At 43.1% G+C, this 9,688-nt stretch overlaps 1 protein-coding gene and 1 long non-coding RNA gene across 4 annotated transcripts in view; both read left to right on the top strand.

The window, feature by feature from the left end:
- SORCS3 (sortilin related VPS10 domain containing receptor 3) overlaps positions 1-9,688 on the top strand; it is a 586,644-nt gene that overhangs the window by 25,004 nt on the left and 551,952 nt on the right. The window lies entirely within an intron of this gene.
- Positions 1-9,688, top strand: part of LOC144301146 (uncharacterized) — a 79,091-nt gene that overhangs the window by 3,831 nt on the left and 65,572 nt on the right. The window lies entirely within an intron of this gene.

Below are 9,688 nucleotides of genomic sequence, written 5' to 3'. Positions count from 1 at the left end.
GGAGGAGGAGGAGGAGGAGGAGGAGGAGGAGGAGGAGGAGGAAGAGGAGGAGTTAGTGAATACGGCCCCTGGACTCTATGTTCTTGCTCTGTATTAGGGAAAATTAAATAATTTTAATGAGGGCTACCCTAGATTTTATAATTATTTCTCATTTGCCCCTCATAAAATATTCATGAACTATTGGACCAGAGAGGTTAAATAACCTGTCTAAGGTCACACTGCTGGAACAGGCAGAGCCAAGAGTTGGAGGTAGAAGCTCTAGTCTGTCCTCTCACATGGCTTGTAGTTTTGTGTGTGTGTGTACACAGAGACAATTATTAAGTAAGTAAAACACAGTTAAAACTGCGCAGTAGAGATGAAAATAAATGTGGTGCTTCGGTGAGGAAGTTTTGGAGAGTGAGCGGGAGTTGACTCTTGTATGGTATTAAATTTGGAACATGGCTCTTCATCTAGTAGGTATGGGCTCAAACACTGTGCTCATAGAGGCTCTGACCTGCCTGAGCTTGTTTGCTGGGCACTACGGGTATTACCCTCATCCCTGGCTGCTCTCCTCTGCCCGCATCCTGCTTGTCTGTTTGTCTGAAATATTCCTGCCAGCCCTCCTCCCTTGATGCCATATTCCTCTGCCATTTCCCCCACCTTCTCTTTCTCTAGACTGCAAACTGCTCAAGAGAGAGAAGATATTCTTATCTGATATAAAAGATCCTTGGTTTGCCCAAGGATTGGGCTAGAAGATCTGTTGCGAAAATGAATGAGCAGTGGTTCTTTTTATAGGAAAAAAAATATGGCTAGGTTTTACACCCTTAAAAAATATTCTTAGAGACTTATCAAATTTTGGCTACTAAATGAATGGATAAGTGATGAATGAGAATTAAAAGGGAACTCCCTCCCCCCAGTTAGCCAATCACGTTTAGTTCAAGATTTATTTATTTATTTGGAAGAGAGAGAGCACATGAGAGGGAGGGAGGGAGAGAGAGAGGTAGAGAGAGAGAGAATGAGAGAATCTTAAGCAGGCTCCATGCCCAGCATGGAGTCCAACATGGGGCTCTATCCCAGGACCCTGAGATCATGACCTGAGCCAAAACCAAGAGCTGGCCACCCAACTGACTGAGCTACTCAGGTGCCCCCAGTCATGTTTAGTTCAATAGCTTGTTTGCATGGTTCATGTTGATTGTGATTTCATATTGTATTCATGTGGTCCAGCAACATTTTCTGTTAGTAAAATTGGTCCTAGTCTGTAAGACGGTGGCAGGTAACTTAATGCTTTCTAGGTTTCCATGAGCTATAGGTGCTTTGCCATAGGCCACCTCTGGGTACTCCTATGCTTGTGCCCCACTGGGGCAATCAATGGATCTAAGGAAGCCTACTGCCCTCCATTTGTGCCACCATGCTGAGCTTTTAGGAGTATTTGCTATTGGAGTTCAAGTCCTCATCATCTCTTTCCTAACATGGTAGACTGGTCTCTTTTTGGTTTCCAAAGTCTAGGCTACTCATCTCAGCTGAGCATCTTATTGATTGGAGCTCTGCTGTTATACCTTACTGTGACAGGTGTGTGTGTGTGTGTGTGTGTGTGTGTGCGCGTGCACACGTGCACGCGCACACATGTACAGTTTTTAATTAGTAAACTAGATTAAATGCATTTACAATCTAAGCTTATACTTTCTAAGACCTAGAGTATCTCAGTCTAACTGATAAGGGGGCTCTTTATCGATTCTATCAACCATTTATGACTGGAACATAACAGAATTAGTAAGTGGCTTATTTTTTAGGTGATTCATGAACATTCATATAATGAATTAATTAAAACCCCAGGCTTGGGAGTGAGATAGACATGGTTTTGGATCCTGGTCGGACCTCTTACTTACTAAGTGATCTTGAGCAATTTACTTAGATTCTCTAGGTGTAAATGTCTTCATTTACAAAATGAGCATGAACCTTAGTATTTCTCTTATGGAGCTAATGTTCAGATTCCATGAGATACACCTATAAAGTCTTACTGTGTGCCGGTATTGTCAAAGTCCACTGTAACTAAGAGGGTTAAATGTACTACTTGTATTTTCTCTGATAGTTTGTTAACCCTTTTGCAATCAGTGCAAAACTTTGACGATAACCTAGATCACATCTAGATTTTTCAAATTTTGAATTAGAAGGATCAGAATAGTTGGCATTTTTTTTTCATAATTTACAGGCTCCATAGATGAAAGGGGCCCAGAATGTGTAACTCCTGGTATAGAACGGACTTCTGAGAACTATGTCATGTACTGGAGATGGTTTTCCAAGTGTGACCCTGATCTTAGGGCTGTAAGAGCAAATTAAACAGGTGTAGTCCTCTGCCTCCAAGAGCAAATGGTTCTCTTCACATGGTACTGCCACAGGGGAAATTCAACCGCATATGTATGTGGATTGACATGCACACACTGACCAGGTGAGCGGGGTTACTCTGACCTTCAGGAATTCAGTTCATCTTTCTGTATCCTCACATATAACAGTGAAGAAGGCAGGGACTACTAGATCCTCACCCTACCATGTGTTTATTGATGTGCAATATACATGCACTGAGTACACAGATTTTAATCATACATCTCAATTTTTTACATATGATTACACTGATGTTACCTCACCAGGTAAATGAAATAAAACTATAGAACTTTACATTTATAGCACCTCAGAAAGCTCCTTCATTACCCCTTCACATCAATAGCCTTTCTCTCTAGAAGTAATCAATATTTTGATTTCTATCAAATTTTGCCTGTTCTTAAAAAATTTACATAAATGGAATAATAGAGTGTTGTATGTAGCTTCTGAGATGACTCCCAGCAATCTCTGCCTCCTGATATTCATGCCTTTGTGTAATATCCTCCCCATGGGTGTGGACTGGCCCCTGCAACCCATATCAAATGAATAAGGTATGGCAAATGTGATAGAATATGACTTCTAGGATTAGGTTACAAAAGACTGACTTGAATTTTGCTTGCATTCTCCCTGGTCCTTCTCTGGGTCTTGCTCTGATGAAGCTGGCTGCCATGCTGGGAGCTGCCTTCTGGGTAATAGCTGGTGAACTGAAGCCCTTGGCCCAACAACTCTAAGGGTGATCTGGGAAGCAAATCTTTCCCTAAGCCTTGAGATCACCAAAGTCTGGCTAACACCTTGATCAGAGCTTAGTGAGCAGCCCTGAGCTGGAGGACTCAGCTGAGGTGCACTGGGATTCCTGACCCACAGAAGTGGTAGAGACAGTAAATGTCTCTTGTTTTAAGCCACTAAGTGTTGGTGAAATTCATTAGTAATAGATAACTAATATGTGTAATATGTTCTGTTTTGTGTCTGGCCTTTTTCACTGAACTTTATGTCTTTGAAGTCTAGCCTTATTGCTATATAGAACTTTAATTTGTTCTCTTTTATTTCTGTAAAGTATTATAGTGTAGGGATATACACAATTTTTTAGTCCATTCTATAATTGATGGACAACTGGATTGTTTCAATTTTTTGGCTATATGCACACATTTTTACATTTGCACGTGCACGCATGTATGTGTATATGCTCTACTTTACCTTGATATATATCCAAGGGTAGAATAACTGTATCATAAAATAGACTTTAGTAAATACTATCAATTTTCAAAATGGTTATACCAATTATACTCCCTGTAGCGATGTATGATATTTTCAGCTTTGCCACTTCCTTGCCAAGGCCTGATATATGTAATATTTTATTTAAAAATTTTATTTTAGGGCAGCCCCGGTGGCCCAGCAGTTTAGCGCCACCTTCAGCCTGGGGTGTGATCCTGGAGACCCTGGATTGAGTCCCATGTCAGGCTCCCTGCATGGAGCCTGCTTCTCCCTCTGCCTGTGTCTCTGCATCTCTCTCTCTCTCTCTCTCTCTCTTTGTGTGTGTGTCTCATGAATAAATAAATAAAATCTTAAAAAAAATAAAAATAAAAATTTTATTTTAGCCATTCTGGTGGATGTGTAGTGGTATATCCTAGGTAGTTTTTAATTTGATGACTATGGATGTTGACCATTTTTCATATGCTTAATGGTCATGTGGATATCCTATTTTTTTCATAAACATTTTATTTATTTATTCATGAGAGAGACACAGCGAGGCAGAGACATAGGCAGAGGGAGGACCAGGCTCCCCATGGAGAACCTGATACGGGACTCGATCCCAGGACCCTGGGATCATGACCTGAGCCAAAGGCAGATGCTCAACCACTGAGCCACCCAGAGCCTCCTGGATATCCTTTTTATTGAAACACCTGTTCAAATATTTTGCCCATTTTATAATAAATTGTCTATTCCTTAAAATTGATTTATAGGAGTTCTTTATATTCTGATATATTTTGTCTGATGTATTTATTACAGATACCTTCTTCTGGTCTCTGGCTTGCTTTGTTATCCTATTAATGGTATATTTTTATAAAGGGATGCTCTTAATTTTAATGGGGTTAAATTTATCAGTTTTTTCTTTTAAGGTTATAAAATTTTTGTTTGTTCCTGTGTCAGGTAGATATCTTCTTTGTTTTTTTTTTTTCCCAAACATGCTTTGTTTTAATTTTTACATTTAGGACAGTAATCCACTTGGAGTTTCTTTTTTATGTGCTAAGTATGTGAAAGAAGTAAAAGCTAATCTATAAGAAGGAGTAATAATGATGATAACATGAGCAAGAATCAGAGAGGCACTAAAGACAACAGGAGGAGATGACATATGCTAAAAATAATAGTAAAAGAAGAATTTCCTAGGTGCCTCCTATGTTTCAGGCACCGTGAGAACCGAGGTAAGTTGTAATCAATAGGTCACATGACCAATGAGGGCTGGAGGTTTCCTGAGGACTCAGGTCTTCTGAGAACCAGGGCTTACTCTTTCTGCTGCACCCAGAGGGAGAGTAAACCAAAGGAAGATCTATAAGCAAGAGAGCAGATGTTGCAGAAGCAAAGTCCTCCTGCATATCTCTGTTTCTTCCTGTCTCTTCTCTTTCTGTGTCTCTATCTCAGTCATGATCTTCATCATAGACTTCAGCTCAATCTCATGCTCTCTATAGTGAGGAATGGTGGTAATGTGTCTTCTTTCCCCTTCCATCCAGATCATATGAGCCTCCTCTTCTCCAGGCTACCTCTTATTTTAATTCAGTTTTTACCTAGTGCCAGTGGACCCCGTCTCTCAGATCATAATGGCTGGGGCATGAGATTAATAGGCATGGTGGGTGCCTCCTTGGTGTCTCAGTGTCCACGCTCTTCAAATATGGCCATCCAACATTCGCTGGTACACGTGGAATAAGAGCGATGAGCAAGCTCAGCCTGGAGTGAAAGCTGCACCCATCATCCACACCCCAGACAAGCCCAACCTTTTTTGGCAACAAGCCAAGCTTATCTCGGGTGGCTGAGGCCTGTGTCCTGGACCCAACCTAGCTGTGTTTGGAAGCCAGGCTGCTGCTGTGCTGCCTGAGCTTTCCCTAGCTGGCCCAGTTCTCCTGTCGGTTTTGCTTTCTCTTTTGCAAAATCTATCCTGAGGCTATTGTTTGGCTTTCTAGTCCTGACTGAATTAGGATGGTTCCATTTAAGGTGAAAACAATATAAAACAACCACAAAAAAGCACCAAAGAAGAAACAGAATAAAGAAGTGTTTTTTACTCTTTGAAAGATGAATGCAAATGTGTTTGTGCAGTGTTTTAATATATTCGAGATGCTCCCCTAACATTAGCCAATCTATCATAGCCTGCCTGGGAACCTAGGGCATTTATTACGTTGCAGAAAAGTTTGTTAAACAAGAGGCTGAGTGTGTTGGGCTGAGAAGGTGCCTGTCTGAAGGCTCCTAAATCATCATTTTTCATTACTGAACTATTAAATGCCCATTGGTCTCCAGGACTGGCCATGGGAGGGGAGGTTCAGGGGGCAAAATATGGTAGGAATGAGGCCATTATCCCCCCCCCCCCCCGCCCCAGGCCATAGCAAGTATCCTCTGAGTATGACCTTCTGGAGAAAGCATGGATGAGTCAGCACTATCCATTCCCCATTCCTGGAGACAAAGCTTTCAACATACGAATGTGTGTGCATGTGTGCATACTTAGCCAAGAGGCCCATTGAAATTGCTTCCAACTCTGAGATTTTTCTAACTTTTTCTCTTAAGTATAAGATTTTAAAGTAGGAGGGATGGTGCATGACCACATGTTTGTTTAAAGCAGTAGGCACTCTTACTTCCAAGGACCATTCTAGCAGCAATGATATAATTGATGTTGGTTGTAGACACATGTACATGGTCTTAGAACAGAAAAATGTGAGGATGTCAAAATTAGATTTCTTACCCGGGCATTGATAAACCTTTGAGTATACTTTAAGAACAAGAGTGAGCCTCAACATTTCATGCCTTCCTAAATCCTGCCCTCAGGCTTTTGAGTTCAGGATGGTGACACGTGACAGTAGCATGAAGGTTTTAGTAGTAGTGAATCCTAGGAAAGTAAAGTGACTCTGTCATGTGACATTGACTGGTTGGGTGGACTAGACCTGGTCAATACTAGGGACTTCCAGGAGCAGAGTCCAGACCTACAGAGACTGCCGTGGTTAAATGAGTTTATACCTGTAAAGCTCTTGGCTCTATTTGGCACACAGTAAGCACTCCATCAATATTAGTGAACACAATTGTCATTGCTAAAAACGAGGTGATGCCTCACAGCCATCTGGACCTGGTCAAAGACAGGTGGAGTCAGGGCTTGAGGGCAAGAGGGCCATTTAGGATGAAAGAGTATTCAGTGCTGGAGAGTGGGGGAGACTTAGTCTTTTACCTGCCTCTCACCCCTCTGCTGGGTATAACCTGTGTGGTTGAGTGCGCTCTAGAGTTGTGCCACCCACGCTTAGCCTCCTGAGGGCAGGGGCCATGTCCACCTCAGCAGTCTGCTGCCTGGAGCATGTGCTCAAAATATGTTGTTGCAGAAATGGACGATGTGCTCAAAATGATTTGATGGTGAGCTGTGGTAGCCCTCGAAGTTTACACACTCTGAAATAATAGCATCGTGCCCACAGGGAGGTTCCTGCTCTGATCTCCCTACCTGGGGTGCGTCTGCAGTGTTACCCTCAGGTCTGGAGGCTCAAGACAGATCACAGCATCATGCCCTGAGAGACCAGGACAGGTGAGGACACTGGATCCCTACTGTAAAACAAACTATTAAAAAGTTAGGTTCATTTAGCCTGGAGAAGACAAGACCTGGGGGCCTGGAGCTCTTAATATTTGAAGGGCTCCTGGGCAGGAGGATAAGAATTGTTCTTGATAGCCTTATGAACAAAAGTTAGACAGGAGATGAGACGTGGCAAAGAAGCTGTTTTTGTTGCACCATAAGGAGGAGCTTTGCCCTGGGGAGCAGTGGTTAGAGGAGTCTCAGGGGAGTTTTTTAGGTAGCTGTCCTGGGGTGTGTGGAGGACTTTGGAATCTACCTTCAAATTTCCTTCCAAAGTAGACATTTAATGGGGTGAAAACTGGCTTCTCTTACTTGTGGAGAAGTGAAAACTACTGAGGTGGCTCATTTGAGCCAGTCAGGGTTGGTGAGAAATCTCAAAAGAGAAATGAGGGGAACCTATGATTTACTGAGCACTTCCTCTATATCAGGAGCATTGCCAGGTTCTTTTTTTTTTTTACATGACTTCTTGTCTTGGCGCACAGGTGAGCAGAGAGAAGGAAGCACTCAGGTAGAGTAAGTTGGCTAAGGCTCACATTTTCCTTTCCTAATTGTTTCCTGGAATCCTGTGCTGTTAACTCAATCTTTTTTTTTTTTTTTTTTTTTAATGCTAAGCCCACTTTTTCCTCCTCTAAATAAATGATTTGCAGGTAGAACAAGCCTGCTTCTAAACCTTCTGGAACTTCCTTCAGGAGCTTGGATGGCCCTCTAAGAATGAATTTTTGCCTTGTCAGCCCAAGACTTGCTTTTTCCTGCAGAGTCCTTGCCAAAGGCTCTCGATTGCAGTGTCCCATTTCTACCCCTTCCCCTTGGTGGAGAGTTCCAGAAAGCCTTTTGTTGACCTTCTTTTAATTGCTAATAATTATTCAATTTTATATAGCCCGGAGTGATAAATATTCATGAATATCACAGTGCATCAGGATCCAACACTTTAAGCTATTGTGTTTTTTTAATTAAACTGAAACATGGAATTAAATGCAATAAAAGGAAAAAAAGAGAGAGCATATGTACATATCTATTTCAGTTCTGCTGTGGGACTGTGTGGGAGGCAGATAGGAGGCTTTGACCTGGATGTTGTGATATTCTGTCTTGAAGTTTCCAAAGGAGATGCCTAAAATATCTGGACCTGGCCAGGTCCATTCATTCATTCACACATTTTTTCATTAGTTCACTCAGCACATATTTACTACCATGAGCCCTCACAGAGCTTCTCAGTGGGATGCAAACAGACTAGAACAGGGACCTCAAGAAGCTCATGGTCTAATCCTGGAAGAGGGAGGAACACAAACCAGCCATGCTAGAGCTGCATGGTAAATGAAAAGATAAAGCAGGAAATAGAGCCTTCCCAGAGGAGCAGAGGGTAACTGTCTGGGAAGCCGGTGAAGTAGCAGACAGGTGTTGATCCCCATCAGGACTTATTAGTTGGTCCTGCGTTCAATGCTTCTTTCCTCTGCCTACTAAGTCTCATCTCTGGCTGCGTCCCAGAAGAGGGTGGGCCACCTACCTTTCTCTAGAGAGCTATGTAGGGTGTGGGCTTGGAAGTTGGACTATTAGGGTTCACATTGCAGCTCTGGAACTTACAATGGGTGAATATGACCCTGGGTGGGTCATTTAACCTTCCTGAGCCTCAGTTTCATTATCTGTAAAATGGAGGTTATCAGAGAACCTACTTCACGGGCTGTTGTAAGGGCTACACTAATTGGTACATGTGAGGTGCCCAGAATGGTGCTGGCACACAGAATGCTGAACTATCCACATTCCATTTGCCATTGCTAGTTGCTCTGAGGCCTCGGTCCATGAATTCTTCAGGCTTCTCTCCTGCTGTAGGGCTTTGAGGTTCTCTGGAGGCCTCTTGTAAGGTCTGGCTCCTTGAGGAGGCAGGCAAACCACAGGTGAGCTGTTGTTGAGAGTTCCAGAATGCTCTTGTGAGCCCACCTAGGGAGCTAGCATGAGGAAGGCAAAGGCCTGGCCTTGACAAACACCTTCCAGAATGTCCCCTCAGATGTATGGCAGGAGCCTGAGTGGGCACCTTGGCAATCAGAGAGCAGGGGGACAGTGCAAGGGGAAAGTAGCACACCCTGTGAAACCTCTCTTTGGGGAGGAAAAAGCGCTCACGTGTAGGTGTAACACATGCTGCACTCTGTGGGTCGTGTTTTCCTGCTTTAAAATGGGAAATGTGAGTTATTTATTTGTAGCACATGCATGGGGAGATGCTCATGAACCAGCCTGGGGATTTTCTCCAAGTAAACAAACCCACTTTCTAGAGAGGCGGTTTCTTTTTACAGCCGGAGAGATAATGGAGCCCCAGAAAGCTCACCATTGCCAGAGTTTCCGGCACCTTGGTGTCCCTTCCTTGGCATCGGGAGGCCCATCTCTACCATCCTCCCCCACCCCTGACTGCCTTGTCAGCCCTCCTACTTAATAGCACCCAGCTCGCCTTTTTGTGTCAATGCATACTGTGGCTTTTTAAAGTTAGAGGTGGATGGGATGCCAGGTCGGAGAGGTTGTGGGCATCAGGAAGAGGCT

This window comes from Canis aureus, chromosome 29, assembly GCF_053574225.1.
Source record: "Canis aureus isolate CA01 chromosome 29, VMU_Caureus_v.1.0, whole genome shotgun sequence".
Lineage (NCBI taxonomy): Eukaryota > Metazoa > Chordata > Mammalia > Carnivora > Canidae > Canis > Canis aureus.
Note: the sequence above shows the minus strand (reverse complement) of the source record. Positions and strands in the feature narration are given on the sequence as shown.